At 35.6% G+C, this 16,215-nt stretch overlaps 1 non-coding gene across 1 annotated transcript; it reads right to left on the reverse strand.

Moving 5' to 3' along the window:
* Positions 1-15,347: 15,347 nt before the first annotated feature.
* On the reverse strand, positions 15,348-15,454 carry LOC144367864 (U6 spliceosomal RNA). The gene has a single exon (XR_013427416.1). It is a non-coding gene; the product is annotated as a U6 spliceosomal RNA (small nuclear RNA).
* Positions 15,455-16,215: the final 761 nt, after the last annotated feature.

A 16,215-nucleotide genomic window follows, 5' to 3' on the forward strand; every position in this document is an offset into this window, starting at 1 on the left:
CAGTAGTACTACTCTCAAGACTCTCTATGATCGTGAGAAATTCTCTACTCCAAAGTCAGTCATGATTTTTACCACTAGCAAAGAGTTCAGAGGAACCACCTTACTTTGAGAAAGTGGAATTGACTATATAATTTATGATAGAAAGTCTCAGTTTGTTCTCTGAAGCTTTCTCTGGGGACCATTTCCAGTGATTTGAAACCTAGGTTGAATCATGAAGCGTGGGAGGCTGCCCACCCATAAGCTAAGCATCCTCTCTCAGCCTTGAGTTAGGGAGTGTTGATCTGGCATTGCATGTCTTATGCTGCAATGCAAATAGCCTCCACCTTCCCTTGGCAAAGAAGTTTGCTCTAGCTCTGGACTTGGGCATTACACGATCGGATTGGACAACCCCTCTTGAAACCTTATTTCCTGCCTTATTTGGTGAAGAAAATTCTATTGAAACTCCTTTGTGTGTCCCCCTATAAAAATAAAGAGATTCCTGGTGCACGCTCTCTTTTCCAGCTGACCCTTAAAGTCGAACAGCCTTCCTACCCTCCATATGAAAATTACTTCTGTGTCCTTTGCTTTCTTGAAGTTTTCTTAGCTTAATGTAGCAGCTAGCTCTTTTGAACCCAGTTCATCTCACCTGCACAGGTCACTTATTTTAGTGCAGTTGAGATCAACTCAATTTTTCTAAAAATGTTTATATTTAAAATTAAGAAAGGTCAGTTTCCCAATATAGCAGAATGAAGATGATGGTGATCCCTCTTTGAAAAGCAATACTAAACTCAATAAAATTATCAAAAACAGTCATTTAAGAACAATGGAAACAATTTTTTAAAAAAATTAATTATTAAAAAAAGAACAACAGACATTAACCAAAAGCAGACAATAAGTGAGTTTATTTTGAAAAATGAAAGACTTTCGGGTAAGAACAACAGGATTCTGTGGTCTGAAGTATTCTCACACCCCTAGGACAACCAGATAAAAATACCAGATATTCAGTTGTTTGAATTTTAGATAAATGACTTATTTTTAAGCATAAATATGCTTAAAGTATCACACAGGACATACTTATGCTAAAAAATTACTCATTGTTCATCTGAATTTAAAAATTAACTGAACATTATATATTATTATTTGCTAAATCAGGCAGCCTCTATTTTCCCCTGTCCCCACCTACCCCCAACAGCTGGATCAGCAAGATGATGGTATACCACAGAACTTGGCCTTGAATTGGAGGTAGGGATGAGGAATCTGTGGTTTTGCCAGTTGAATGTGATGAACTTGGTTGGAAATAGGTAAAACCATTTGGTTTGCTTATCTAATACTGCAGTTCTTGTTGGGGTATGAGATAAATCAGAAACATAATGGAGAGATCCAGGAAATAAGATCCACTCTCCAAACATCCTTGCTGAATGGAAAACTACACAGATGCATGGGGAGACCTGAGAGGGCTGGGAGAACAAAAGACATTCCAAGAGAGATTTAACTAATTGCAAATTTGAATACATTCCCAAACCACAGACACATCAGCACAGAGTGGAAGCTTTATGGTTGAGATGTTTGCATTCAACCTCTACTAAAATCATTGATCCAGGAGAAACCACTAAGAAGCTAGGGTAAAAACTTAAAATTAAAATTAAAAAATATCAGACATCAGTATCTGAAAATCACAGTGGAGATATATTTTATAGTTTAAGTTCAGGAAACTTATAAAGGAAAAGGAAAAACAAAATTTTAAACAAAAGCAACCCTCAGAAAAAGTAAACAATTAAAAATTTTATAACACCTAAAACATCTAGTTTTTAATTGAAAATTTTGAGATATGCAAAGAAACAGAGATATATAGTCTAATTAATATTCTGGGAAAACTGCAGTCAACTGCAACTGACTCTACTTGGGCCCAATGACTGAAAAGAAGCTATTGTAAATATGTTCAAAGAATGAAAAAAGTCATGTACCATTATTGAAAAATGTTGGCAATGACAACAAACAGGAAATATCAAGAGATAAATAGACACTAAAAACATAAAAGCAAAGGCAAGCTAGAATTGAAAAGTAATCAAAATGAAAAATTCTCTGGATGGTCTCAAGAACATATTGAGATTCTGAAGATACAAATTATTTAATTCAAAGAACAGAAGGGAGAAGTGAGTTGTGGAATAGAGCTTCAGAGACCCAAAGGACAATGTTAAATGTCCCAACATGTCTGAGATGAGAGTTATAGAAGGAGAGAAGAAAATGAAACAGAAAATAATTGGAAGATAAAGTGCTCCAAACTCCCCAAATTTGATCAAAACCTGTGGTCTACACATTAAAGATTATCAATAAACTCCAAGTATGATAAACACAAAGAGAAACACACCTCCATGTATTGTAATTGAACTACTGAGAGACAAAGAACAGGTCTTGAAAGCAGCAAGAAAAAATTAACCATTATTTATAGAGAAATAGCAATTGAAGAAAGTCGGACTTCTTATCAAAATACAATGGAGTTCAGAGGTAGTGACTAATGCAGAAAGCAGGGGAGGTGGTGGTGGGGGGTCATTCAAGATTGATCATATCCAGCAAAAGTATTCTTTAAAAAGTGAGCATGAAATAAAGAACTTTCCAGATGAATAAAAAGCGAGAGTGACATGACTTATAAGAAATACAAAAGGAAGTCCTTCAAGCTAAACAGAAACAACAAAACAAACAAACAAACAAACAAAAAATTAGTAATTTTGAACTACCAGGAGGAATAAAGAACTCAAGAAATAATAAAGATAGACTGGGCACGGTGGCACTGGTAATCCCAGCAGCTCAGGAGGCTGAGACAGGAGGATCAAGAGTTAAAAACCAGCCTCAGCAAAGCTGAGGTGCTAAGCAATGCAGTGAGACCTTGTCTCTAAATAAATACAAAATAGGACTGGAGATGTGGCTAAGTAGGTGAGTGCTTCTGAGTTCAATTCCTGGTACCCCCTCCCCTAAAATAATAATATTAATATAAGATGTAGGTCAATATGTGTATATATGATTTTTCTCTTCTAATTTCTTTTTAAAACATAAGATTCATTTAAATTGATAAAATACTATCTCTGGTTTAAGATATATGTAAGTTTAATATGTATAAAGAATGTATAAAGAATAGTATAAAGAATAGTATGAAGAATGTATAAAGAATGGGGGAGGAGAGGCTGGGGTTGTAGCTCAGTGGTAAAGCACTTGCTTTGCACGTGTGAGGCACTATGTTTGATTCTCAGCACCACATAAAAATAAACAAATAGAATAAAGATATTTTTAAAAAAAAGAATGGGGGGAGGAAATTGAGCTTTAGTAGCACAAATTTGCTACATATCATCAAAATTAACTCAGTATTAAAAACTGAGGTAGATTGTGATGTTAATGATGCATAGTAATTTCTAGAAAAAAACTAAGATAACCCAAGAAAAGCTTAAAAATCAACAAAATAATTAAGTATTAATCTCCAGGATCTATAAGGAATTCAAAAAACACCAAAGAAAATAAAACAACTTGAAAAACAATAAAAAGAATAAGCCAATCCATAAATGGACAAAGGAACTGAACAGGCACTTCACAGAAGAAGCAATACCATTGGTCAACAAATATATAAAAAATTGTTCATTATCTCTAGCAATTAGGGAAATGCCAATTAAAAATACACTGAGATTTCATCTCATTCCAGTCAGAATGGCAACAATCAAGACTACAAGCAACAATAAATGTTGGGGAGGATGTGGGAAAAATAGTACACTCACACATTGTTCATGGGGCTGCAAGTTGGTACAACCACTCTGGAAGGCAATGAGATTCCTTAAAAAACTAGGAATGGAACCACCATTTGACCTAGTTATATGACTCCTAGGTATATATCCAAAGCAGTTAAAATCAACATACTGTAGTGACACGCCACATCAATGTTCATAGCAGTTCAATTCACAATAGCTAATCTAGAGAACCAACACAGGAGCCCTTCAAAAGAGGAATGGATAAAAAAGCAAATCTTATTTTGCTTTTTTAAAAAGAAATTAGAAGAGAAAAAATATATATACACATATTGACCTACATCTTTATTAATATTATCTATCTATCTATTTATATCTTAGCCATAAGAATGAAATTATGGGATTTTCTGGTAAATGGATGGATCTGGAGACTATCTAGTGAACTGAGCCAATCCTCCAAAACCAAAGGTCAAATACTATCTCTGATACTTGGATGCTAACACACAACAAAGGCAGGAAGGGAAGAATATTAGTTCATTGGATTAGACAATGGGGAATGAAGGGAGGGAAGGAGGATAGGAATAGGTAACAGTGAAATGAATTGGACATGACTTTCCTATGTTCATGTAGGAATACACCACATTAAATCTCCAAATCATGTACAACCACATTAAAGGGATCCTAACTAGAATGTTATACTCCATGTATATATATAAAATATATTCTACTTTATGTATATCTAAAAAGAACATACCCCAAACCCCAAAAAGGTACACCAGAAAATAAATATTTAACACAAAGAAAGGGAATAAAAAGGAAGGGGAAATCTAATAGAATATGAGACATAAAGAAAACAAATAGCAATATAGCAGGAGTAAGTTCAACTTTATTAATAATTGCATTAAAAGGTCAAGTTTATCAGACTGGGTAAAAAAAAAGCAAGATGCAAATATACACTGTTTATAAGAGATGCACAAAGATACAAAATTTGTTGGAAATATATGGCAAAAATTATACCTTGCAAACAGTAAGTAACCATAGAGAACTGGAGTGGCTATATTAATTTCAGACAAAATAGATTTTATGGCAAAGAATATTACTACAGGAAAAGAGAAATATTTTCTAATAAGAAAAGGTCAATACATTTGGAAGATATCACATCGGTAAATTATTATATATACAACATACTAGCAAATACACGAAGCAATGATAAAATTGAAAGGAAAATTCAGCAATTATAGTTGGAGACTTTAATAATTCTCTAAAAATAAAAGAACTACTAGATAGGAAATCAGCAAGAATATAGAAGATACAAAACTCACTGTTAAATGACTTCATCTAAATGAAATATATGCAGTATTTCACTTGATAACAATAAAATATACATTCTTGTTACAATGTAGTGTAATAATTTTTGATTGAATATTGGATATTTTGCATAAAAGAACAGTTGAACCTGAAGTCAATAGAATTTATGTGTGGAAATGGCATATCTTTTCTTCTATAGTCTGAACTTGAACCAGACCAGCTTTCTTTTTTTTAATGTGAATAAATCTGTTATTTATTTACTTTTTATTCTAATTTGTTATTACAACAGCAGAATGCATTGCAATTAATATTACACATATAGAGCACAATTTTTCATATCTCTGGCTGTATACAAAGTATATGCAGACCATTTGTATCTTCATACATGTACTTAGGGTAATGATGTCCATCTCATTCCACCATCTTTTCTACCCCCATACTCCCTCCCTTCCCCTCTTACCCCTTTTGTCGTATCTAGAGTTTGTCTAATCCTCACATGATCCCCCTTCCAACCCCACTATGAATCAGCCTCCTTATATCAGAGAAAACATTTGGCATTTGTTTTTTTTTTTTGATTGGCTAACTTCACTTAGCATTATATTCTCCAACTCCATCCATTTACCTGCAAATGCCATAATTTTAGTCTCTTTTATTGCTGAATAATATTTCATTGTGTATATATATCACATTTTCTTTATCGATTCATCTACTGAAGGACATATAGGTTGGTTCCACAGTTTAGCTATTGTGAATTGTGCTGCTGTAAACACTGATGTGGCTGTGTCCCTGTAGTATGTTGTTTTTAAGTCCTTTGGGTATAGACCGAGAAGAGGAATAGCTTGGTCAAATGGTGGTTCCATTCTCAGTTTTCCAATGAATTTACATACTGCTTTCCATATTGAATGCATCAATTTGCAGTCCCACCAGAAATGTATGAGTGTACCTTTTCCCCCACATCTTTGGCAACACTTATTGTTTTTTGTATTCTTGAGAGCTGCCATTCTGACTGGAGTCAGGTGAAATCTTAGAGTAATTTTGATTTGCATTTCTCTAATTGTCGGAGATGTTGAATATTTTTTCATATATTTATCGGTTTATTATATATCATCTTCTGAGAAGTGTCTGTTCAGTTCCTTGGCCCATTTATTGATTGGGTTATTTGTTATTTTTTGGTGTTTGTCTTTTTGAGTTCTTTATATAACCTAGAGATTAGTGCTCTATCTAATGTGCTTGGGGTAAAGATTTGCTCCCATTCTGTAGACTCTCTCTCTATTCACCTCACTGATTGTTTCTTTTACTGAGAAGAAGATTTTTAATTTGAGACCATCCTATTTATTGATTCTTGATTTTAATTCTTGCACTATAGGAGTCTTATTCAGGAAGTTGGGGCCTAATGTGACATGATGGAAATTCAGGCCTAATTTTTCTTCTATTAGACGCAGGGTCTCTGGTTTAATTCCTAGGTACTTAATCCACTTTGAGTTGAAGTTTGTGCATGGCGAGAGACAGGGGCTTAATTTTATTTTGTTGTTTATGGTTTTCTAATTTTCCCAGCACCATTTGTTGAAGAGGCTATCTTTTCTCCAATGTTTTTGCATTGGAGAAAATGGATTTTGCTTACATTGGAGATAATGTAAGATAACTATAATTATGTGAGTTAGTCTCTGTGTCCTGTATTCTGTACCATTGGTCTACCAGTCTATTTTGGGTCCAATACCATACTGTTTTGTTACTATTGCTCTGTAGTATAGTTTAAGGCCTGGTATAGTGATGCCACCTGCTTCATTCTTCTTGCTAAGGGTTGCTTTAGCTATTCTGGGTCTCTTATTTTCCAGATAAATTTCATGATTGCTTTTTCTATTTCTATGAGGAATGTCATTGGGATTTTGATAGGAATTTTATTAAATCTGTATATAGTATTTTTGGTACTGTGGTCATTTTGACAATATTAATTTTGCCTATCTTATGAACAAGGGAGATCTTTCCATCTTCTGAGGTCTTCTTGAATTTCTTTCTTTAGCCTTCTGTAGTTTTCATTATACAGGTCTTTCACCTCTTTTGTTAGGTTGATTCCCAAGTATTTTATTTTATTTTATTTGAGGCTATTGTAAATGGGGTAGTTTCCCTCATTTCCCTTTCAGAGGATTTGTCACTGATATTCAGAAATGCCGCCTTTTATTTATTGTTGATTTTGTGTTCTGCTACTTTGCTGAATTTATTTACTAGTTCTAGAAGTTTTCTGGTGGAATTTTTTTGGCAGACCAGTTTTTATTTAAGTTGACATAAGTTTTTTTGTTGTTGTTGTTGCAACTGCCATTGTACCCAGTATTCAAATCCTCCCAATGGTTGCCACCTTTTATTTTGTGTAAACTCTAGGGTTCTGGAAGATTTTTCTCTATGATCCCAATTCACCCTCAGCTTTAAGTAGTCTCAAATGCTTATACCATAAAAGGACTTTCATATACTATTATCCTTTCCACATTGTATACTACCACGTTTGGTTATTTGGAGGGAGGCTAGAGATGGGGTGGGGTTGAGGGATCTTAATTCTTTTGATTCAGACTTGCTTATCCTAGCTCAAAAATAAAACATTTTCAGCATCACATCCTGTATATTGCAGCCAAACTTTTCCTAACATCCATGGAATATTTGTGGCAGGAAAGAATTTTGTCCCCCACCCTCCTGGTTGATAGCCTCTGCTTTCTGTCTGTAGAGATGCCTGGATTGTCAGGGATGGTGGTGGTGAAGGCTTACCACTCCTTCTCCACTATCAGCAGCCACTTCTTTACTCTTCCTTGAAAAGCAGCTCCTCTTTTCTTAAGATCAGTGACATGGAGGTTTCCCCATACCTCCCCACCCCAGCTCCACTGGTAGGATGTAAGTACTTGTTATTCAATTCAAAATCCATTTTTGGACTAAGGTGTGTTTCCCAACTCTGTCTCAGAGTTTTCCTTTGCCTGGGACTAGGGGAGGATGGGAGGGCTTTCTGTATCTCCCCAGATGATATTTAGTTCTACTTTTGACCAGCACAATGAATCTTTGCCTGGGTTTTGAGAGGCAGAGCCCTTCTTTCCCTTCTCTTGGGAGCCCACTTCCAGAGGCTCTATCTTCAAGAAGGGGAAATGGGCAGGGCTTTGTGTGTCTGCATGCTACTGGGCATGAGTGGAAAGAGCTTGGGACGGGGTGCAGACTTCCTTGTATTGGAAGGAACCAGGGATCTAAACCTTCCCTCTAGCATACACATGACCTTTAAGAATTTGTTAAAATTTTATGTTTTCTTCTTGTCCCCTTTTCATGTTGGGCTTTGACAAAGGTGAAGCACTTCATGCATTTGATCTCTCCTCAGAGGGCCTGTCATCTGAGTTTAGTTCACTTGTTCACTTTGCTGCCTTAGCTCCCTGTTGGGCTCAAAGCAAGTCATTGTTTTTTGATTGTTCAATTTTTTTCTTGTTGTTAATATGATGGCTCTTTCTTATGTGGTTCTCTACATTTAAGCAGAGTGGCATTAGAGTTAATTAGTCTTTTCCAATTCCACCTTTCTTTTCCAAGCTTCCTATTCCATAAATAGTTCCTATCCAGCTACTCCTTTCTGGAAGAAGGCACCATTTGTTCTCTCTGGACCTGAACGGAAACTGAAGCCATTGAGATACTTTGTAGATTACCTCCCACTTTAGAGTCAAGTGAAAAACTAAACATTATAAAAATTAAAGTTCTCAGTCTAAAATTTTAGTGTTTCCATACTATAAATTAAGTAATAGCCTTTAAAAGGAAGGTCATGAGAAAATGAAGAATGTAGTTGTAGATTTTGTCTTGCTTTTGCTTGAAATAATTTTAGATTATTGATAGTTGGTTAAATTTTGTCCCTTGTTTTTTATAGAATGCATGTTTTATAGTATTCACTACTATAGTATTAGACAGTGGATGAAAAGCATTTGGAAAAATAATGGCTTTTAAAAAAATTTTATTTGATCTTAAATCAAATGACTTCAAAATGAAAAGTTTTTGACTTTTCAATTTTTAATTCTTTTGGCATGACACTATTAAAAGAAATCCAAGAAGAGTGCATTGAGTGGGATGATGTAATGTGAAATGTCAGCAAAACCAATGAGTTGAAAAATTTGAAAAATAGGAGACTGTTTTAAGGTAGAGTGACTCAAATGTTGAGGAAAATAGCTCATTCAAGTTGATGAGAAATCCTGGTGATTTTATTTCTCTATAAAAAGTGTGTTCACTTCATCTAGAGTATAGGTCTAGTTAGTAGTTAGTTACAAGTAGTTAGTTACCACTTGTAGCAAGCAATTCACATGAACCTCTAACCCTTTTCTACAGCTTTCAATGTTTAAAGAAGTAATGATGAAGCAACAAGCAAACAAAGGATCACAAAAATTAATTCTAGTAAGAAAACATATGGTTTAAATATCTATAACAATTTGTAGATATTCAAAGTACCATAGCATTGAAAGTGAACTGTCTTTGCAAAAAGAGGGGTTTATTTCAAATTTATTTGCAAAAGTTCCAGCTCTTCAGTTTTCTGGGTAAGACTACCATGTGTGTATGTGGTTTGGGTGGGGATGGGAATAGGAAAGACAGTAGAATGACTCAGACATAACTTTCCTATGTTCATATATGAATACACGACCCGTGTAAGTCCATATCTTGTACAACCATAAGAATGGGAGGTATGTATGAATGTCAAAATACATTCTACTGTCATGTATAACTGTAAGGAATAATAATAAAGAGGAGACAGAGACAAGGTACAGAGGCAGGGAAGGTGACAGAGTGGCTCTTTGGCCAAGCGGCCATGTTTATTTATACCAATAGGTTACATTATGTCATTAGTAACATAACTACGTTATTGTCCAGAGTATTTATTGTTTATTCTGCAGTTACATTTTACAGTTACCACATGTAATGCTAGGAGCTTTGTGCAGCTCTCAAGAAAGTCTATTGTCTGAAGTTACTGTTAGGCAGGCAGATCCAGGAGCCCTGGAGCTTGGTGAAACATTGTAGTTATCAAGCAAGCAAGTTTCTTTATTCCTAGGAATGATATGCCTGCAACCAAGGTTGAGGCTTGATGAGGCTCCAACACAGAGGCTTCTCAGGGCATTGCCATACCAGCTAGACATTGCACATATATTAGCTATATTATTAGATCCTAAGAGAGATTGCAGGGCATTCTAAGGTTGGGAAACAGGGTGCCTATTACCCCCCCCCCCCAGGAGTTTGCTCACCAGGGGAAAGCTTCCCTGTACATTTCCATGATCAGAATCCTTCCATATAACTTAAAAGAACAAATAAAAAATTTTTAAAATACTATGTCAAAATCATGGTGGTTAGGAAGGGGAAGAATATGTAGATAATTTGCTCTAAGTTTGGGGGCCATATAATTAATGCCCAAATACTAGTTTGAAAGGGGGCTGTTAAGAAAAATTATCTAAATTTGGAAACAAAGTAAGAGCATGACTATATGTCCTTTTAGCATTGTGAACCTAAACAACAACCAGAGATCCTCCAAAGAAAAATGACATTTACTTGGGAATAATAGGGCACTGCAGTACATGTGCCATAGTTAGTGGATTCAAGGAGGTTGAGGCAAGGGGAAGATTTCAAAGGTGAAATGAGGAGGTCAACATAAGATATTTTGAACCAATAATCCTTGACTTCAGGGATCAATATAAAAAATGGTATCAATCCAGAATTAAGCAGATAGTTGTTGGGCAGATGTCCATATAGAAGTATTTTTTTATGTAAGGTTATGATGCCTTTGTGCAAGGCTGTGGTGTTGCCAGTCTTTCATAAATACTTATTATCATTGGGCATGCAAGTATGAAACCTGCTCCTTCACAAACATCCCAGCTTTTTTTTTCATTCATTTATTTATTTTGATTAGAGCTTGACAAATGTGGCTCCATTTTGATTCTGACAGCTTTTACATTGTCATATTGGGCATTATTGATCAGCCTCCCCCCAAATTATTTGATTACCTAGAGGGATATACCTTTCTTTAACTTTGTACTTTGTTATATGATTAGAATTAAGACATGGTGAAGTATATCCTGGAGACTTCTGTGTACTAGAAAAGGTAATCTCAAAGATTATTGCTCAGTTTCTCTAATTAATTGTTATATAAACTAGCTCAGATAAACCTAACATTATTTTTCTCCAAAATACCTATAAATAGCCAGTCTTTTCACCATTTTGTTTCTTCATTAAGTAATAAATAAAATAAAATATTTAACATATATTCATTCTATATTTGTATGGATCTCTTAATTCTTTTTTTTTTATTTTTATTGATTGTTCAAAACATTACAGAGCTCAAGACATATCATCTTTCATACATTCGACTCAATTGGGTTTTGAACTCCCGAAATACATAATACAGACTCACTTCTGTTACATACTCACATTTTTACATAATGGCATATTAGTGACTGTTGTATTCTGCTACCTTTCCTATCCCCTACTATCCCCCCTCCCCTCCCTTCCCCTCCCATCTTCCCTCTCTACCTCCTCTGCTGTTGTTCAATTCTCTCCCCTTTTTTCCCCCCACCCCCTTGCCCCTCATAACCTCTTATAATTTTGTGTATCACTGAAGGTCTCCTACCATTTCCATATGTTTTCCCTTCTCTCTTCCTTTCTCTCCCCCCATTGGTCTTAGTTTACTGTTAGTCTTTTCCTCATGCTCTTCCTTCCTGTTCTATTCTTAGTGGCTCACTTTATATCAAAGAAGACATTTGACATTTGTTTTTTAGAGCTTGGCTAGCTTCACTTAGCATAATCTGCTCTAACGCCATCCATTTCCCTGCAAATTCTATGATTTTGTCGTTTCTTAGTGCTGCATAATACTCCATTGTGTATAGCTGCCACAATTTTTTTATCCACTCATCTATTGAAGGGCATCTAGGTTGGTTCCACAGTCTAGCTATTGTGAATTGTGCTGCTATAATCATTGATGTGGCCGTATCCGTATAGTGTGCTCTTTTAAGGTCCTCAGGGAATAGTCCAAGAAGGGCAATAGCTGGGTCAAATGGTGAATCCATTCCCAGCTTTCCCAGGAATCTCCATACTGCTTTCCAAATTGGCCTCACCATTTTGCAGTCCCACCAGCAGTGAACAAGTGTGCCCTTTTCCCCACATCCTCGCCAACACTTATTGTTGTTTGACTTCATAATGGCTGCCAATCTTACAGGAGTGAAATGGTATCTTAGGGTGGTTTTGATTTGCATTTCTCTGATTGCTAGAGATGGTGAGCATTTTCTCATGTGCTTGTGGATTGATTGTATGTCCTCCTCTGAGAAGTGTCTATTCAGGTCCTTGGCCCATTTGTTGATTGGATTATTTGTTATCTTATTGTTTAATTTTTTGAGTTCTTTGTACATTCTGGATATTAGGGCTCTATCTGAGGTGTGAGGGGTAAAAATTTGTTCCCACGATGTAGGCTCTCTATTTACCTCTTTTACTGTTTCTCTTGCTGAGAAAAAACTTTTTAGTTTAAGTAAGTCCTATTTGTTTATTCTTGTTGTTAACTCTTGGGCTATGGGAGTCCTATTAAGGAATTTGGAGCCCGACCCCACAATATGTAGATCGTAGCCAACTTTTTCTTCTATCAGATGCAGTGTCTCTGGTTTGATATCTAGCTCCTTGATCCATTTTGAGTTAACTTTTGTGGCTGGCAAGAGAAAGGGATTCAATTTCATTTTGTTGCATATGGATTTCCAATTTTCCCAGCACCATTTGTTGAAGATGCTATCCTTCCTCCATTGCATGTTTTTAGCCCCTTTATCAAATATAAGATAGTTGTAACTTTGTGGATTAGTCTCTGTGTCCTCTATTCTGTACCATTGGTCCACTCGCCTGTTTTGGTACCAGTACCATGCTGTTTTTGTTACTATTGCTTTGTAGTACAGTTTGAGCTCTGGTATCGCTATACCTCCAGATTCACACTTCCTGCTTAGAATTGCTTTTGCTGTTCTGGGTCTTTGGTTTTTCCATATGAATTTCATGATTGCTTTATCTATTTCTACAAGAAATGTCTTTGGGATTCTGATTGGCATCGCATTAAACCTGTAGAGAACTTTGGGTAATATCGCCATTTTGATGATGTTAGTTCTGCCTATCCATGAACAGGGTACATTTTTCCATCTTCTGAGATCTTCTTCTATCTCTCTCTTTAAGGTTCTGTAGTTTTCATTGTATAAATCTTTCACCTCTTTTGTTAGGTTGATTCCCAAGTATCTTATTTTCTTTGAGGATATTGTGAATGGAGTGGTTTTCCTTATTTCCATTTCAGAGGTTTTGTTGCTGATATACAGGAATGCCTTTGATTTGCGTGTGTTGATTTTATATCCTGCCACTTTGCTGAATTCATTTATTAACTCTAGCAGCTTCTTTGTAGATCCTTTTGGGTCTGTTAAGTAAATTATCATGTCATCTGCAAATAGCGATATTTTAATTTCTTCTTTTCCTATTTTTATGCCTTTAATTTCTTTTGTCTGTCTAATTGCTCTGGCTAGTACTTCGAGAACTAAATTGAATAGAAGTGGTGATAGAGGACATCCCTGTCTTGTTCCAGATTTTAGAGGGAATGCCTTCAGTTTTTCTCCGTTTAGGATGATGCTAGCCTGAGGTTTAGCATATATAGCTTTTACAATGTTGAGGTAAGTTCCTGATATCCCTAGTTTTTCTAATGTTTTGAACATAAAGGGATGTTGTATTTTGTCAAATGCTTTTTCTGCATTTATCGAGATGATCATATGGTTCTTGTCTTTGAGCCTATTGATGTGGTGAATAGCATGTATTGATTTCCGTATATTGAACCAGCCTTGCATCCCAGGGATGAATCCTACTTGATCATGGTGCACAAGTTTTCTGATATGTTTTTGTATTCGATTCGCCAGAATTTTATTGAGAATTTTTGCATCTAAGTTCATTAGAGATATTGGTCTGTAGTTTTCTTTCTTTGAAGTGTCTTTGTCTGGTTTTGGGATCAGGGTGATGTTGGCCTCATAGAATGAATTTGGAAGAGCTCCTTCTTTTTCTATTTCTTGAAATAGCTTGAAAAGTATTGGTATTAGTTCTTCTTTGAAGGTTTTGTAGAACTCCGCTGTAAACCCATCAGGTCCAGGGCTTTTCTTGGTTGGTAGTCTTTTGATGGCTTCTTCCATTTCTTCCTTTGTTATTGGTCTGTTTAAATTGTGTGTGTCTTCCTGTCTCAATCTAGGCAAATCATATGCCTTAAGAAATTTATCGATATCCTCGCTATCTTCTATTTTATTAGAATATAGGGTTTCAAAATACTTTCTAATTATCTTCTGTATTTCTGTAGTGTCTGTTGTGATATTGCCTTTTTCATCCTGTATATTAGTAATTTGAGTTCTCTCTCTTCTTCTTTTTGTTAGCATAGCTAAGGGCTTGTCTATCTTATTTATTTTTTCAAAGAACCAACTTTTAGTTTTATCAATTTTTTCAATGGTTTTTTTTTTTGTTTCAATTTCGTTTATTTCTGCTCTAATTTTAATTATTTCTTGTCTTCTACTACAATTGCTGTTGTTTTGTTCTTCCTTTTCTAGGTTTTTGAGGTGTAGTGTGAGTTCATTTATTTGTTGGTTTTTTCTTTTTTTGATGAAAGAACTCCAGGATATGAATTTCCCTCTTAAAACTGCTTTCATTGTGTCACATAGATTCCGGTATGTTGTGTCTGTATTATCATTTGACTCTAAGAATTTTTTTATCTCTTCCTTTATGTCTTCTGTAACCCATTGATCATTCAATAACATATTGTTCATTTTCCATGTGGTGTAGGATTTTTCCTTCCTTTTTTTATCATTGATTTCCAATTTCATTCTATTATGGTCAGATATGGTGCATGGTATTATCTCCACACTTTTATATTTACTAAGATTTGCCTTATGGCATAATATATGGTCTATTTTTGAGTAGGATCCATGTGCTGCTGAGAAGAACGTGTGTCCACTTGATGATGGTTGGTATATTCTATATATGTCAGTTAGGTCTAGGTTATTGATTGTGCTGTTGAGTTCTATAGTTTCTTTATTCAGTTTTTGTCTAGAGGATCTGTCTAATGGCGAAAGCGGTGTGTTGAAGTCACCCGTAATTATTGTGTTATGGTCTATTTGACTCTTGAACTTGAGGAGAGTTTGTTTTATGTAGATTGCAGCTCCATTGTTTGGTGCATACAAATTGATAATTGTTATGTCTTGTTGGTGGATGGTCCCTTTTAACAGTATATAGTGTCCTTCTTTATCCTTCTTAATTAACTTAGGTTTGAAGTTGATTTTATTTGACATGAGTATGGCCACTCCTGCTAAAAATATGGAACGCTTCACGAATTTGCGTGTCATCCTTGCGCAGGGGCCATGCTAATCTTCTCTGTATCGTTCCAATTTTAGTATATGTGCTGCCGAAGCGAGCACGGATCTCTTAATTTTTGAACTTTATATTTGACAAAGTGTTATTAGTTATTCTTCTAGAAAACAAGGACCAGAAAATTGTCTGATAGGACAATTCCCAGAATACTATACTGTATGCTCAAGTAAGTATAACAAATGCTTGAAAGAACTTAGATTATCTATTCTGGAGAAGATAGGATGACTGATGTTTGACAGAGGATTTGAGTGGAAAATGTCAAATGTTTTTTTTTTTCTGTATTTTGAAAACCTTGAGAGATAAGGATGCAGCCTGTATGTATGCACCTGAAGAGATAGGAAGACAGTTAAAGCAGTGTTCTTCGAATGTTGAAGCAGCAGGAGTAAGGCTCTGTGCAATGATTTGGTGAATGGGTCTCTGGTAGCCCTGTCCCAAGGTGATTTAGCCACCTGTTGCTAGTAGAAGTTGGGACCTGGAGGATGTGGCTGAGGAAACCAAATCTGCCAAAGAGGCTCAGGATCTTGAGTGTCTTACCCTAGTTACACAGATGGAAATTCAGACCTTCGTTTCTGGCTGAAGCTAGTCCCACCACATCCAGGAGGAACACTTCCCACCTTAAATTTACATGATTGGGTTTTAAGTATTGCTGTAGTTTGGATCTTAGATGTTCCCCAAAGGCCCACGTATTAAATATTTGGTCCCCAGGATGTACTACTTGGAGGACACGAAACCTTTGGTAGTTGAGGCCTTATTGGAGGTCCTTAGGTCATTATGTGAGTGCCCTTGAATGGGATTGAAGGACCCCAGC

This window comes from Ictidomys tridecemlineatus, chromosome 1, assembly GCF_052094955.1.
Source record: "Ictidomys tridecemlineatus isolate mIctTri1 chromosome 1, mIctTri1.hap1, whole genome shotgun sequence".
Taxonomy (NCBI): domain Eukaryota; kingdom Metazoa; phylum Chordata; class Mammalia; order Rodentia; family Sciuridae; genus Ictidomys; species Ictidomys tridecemlineatus.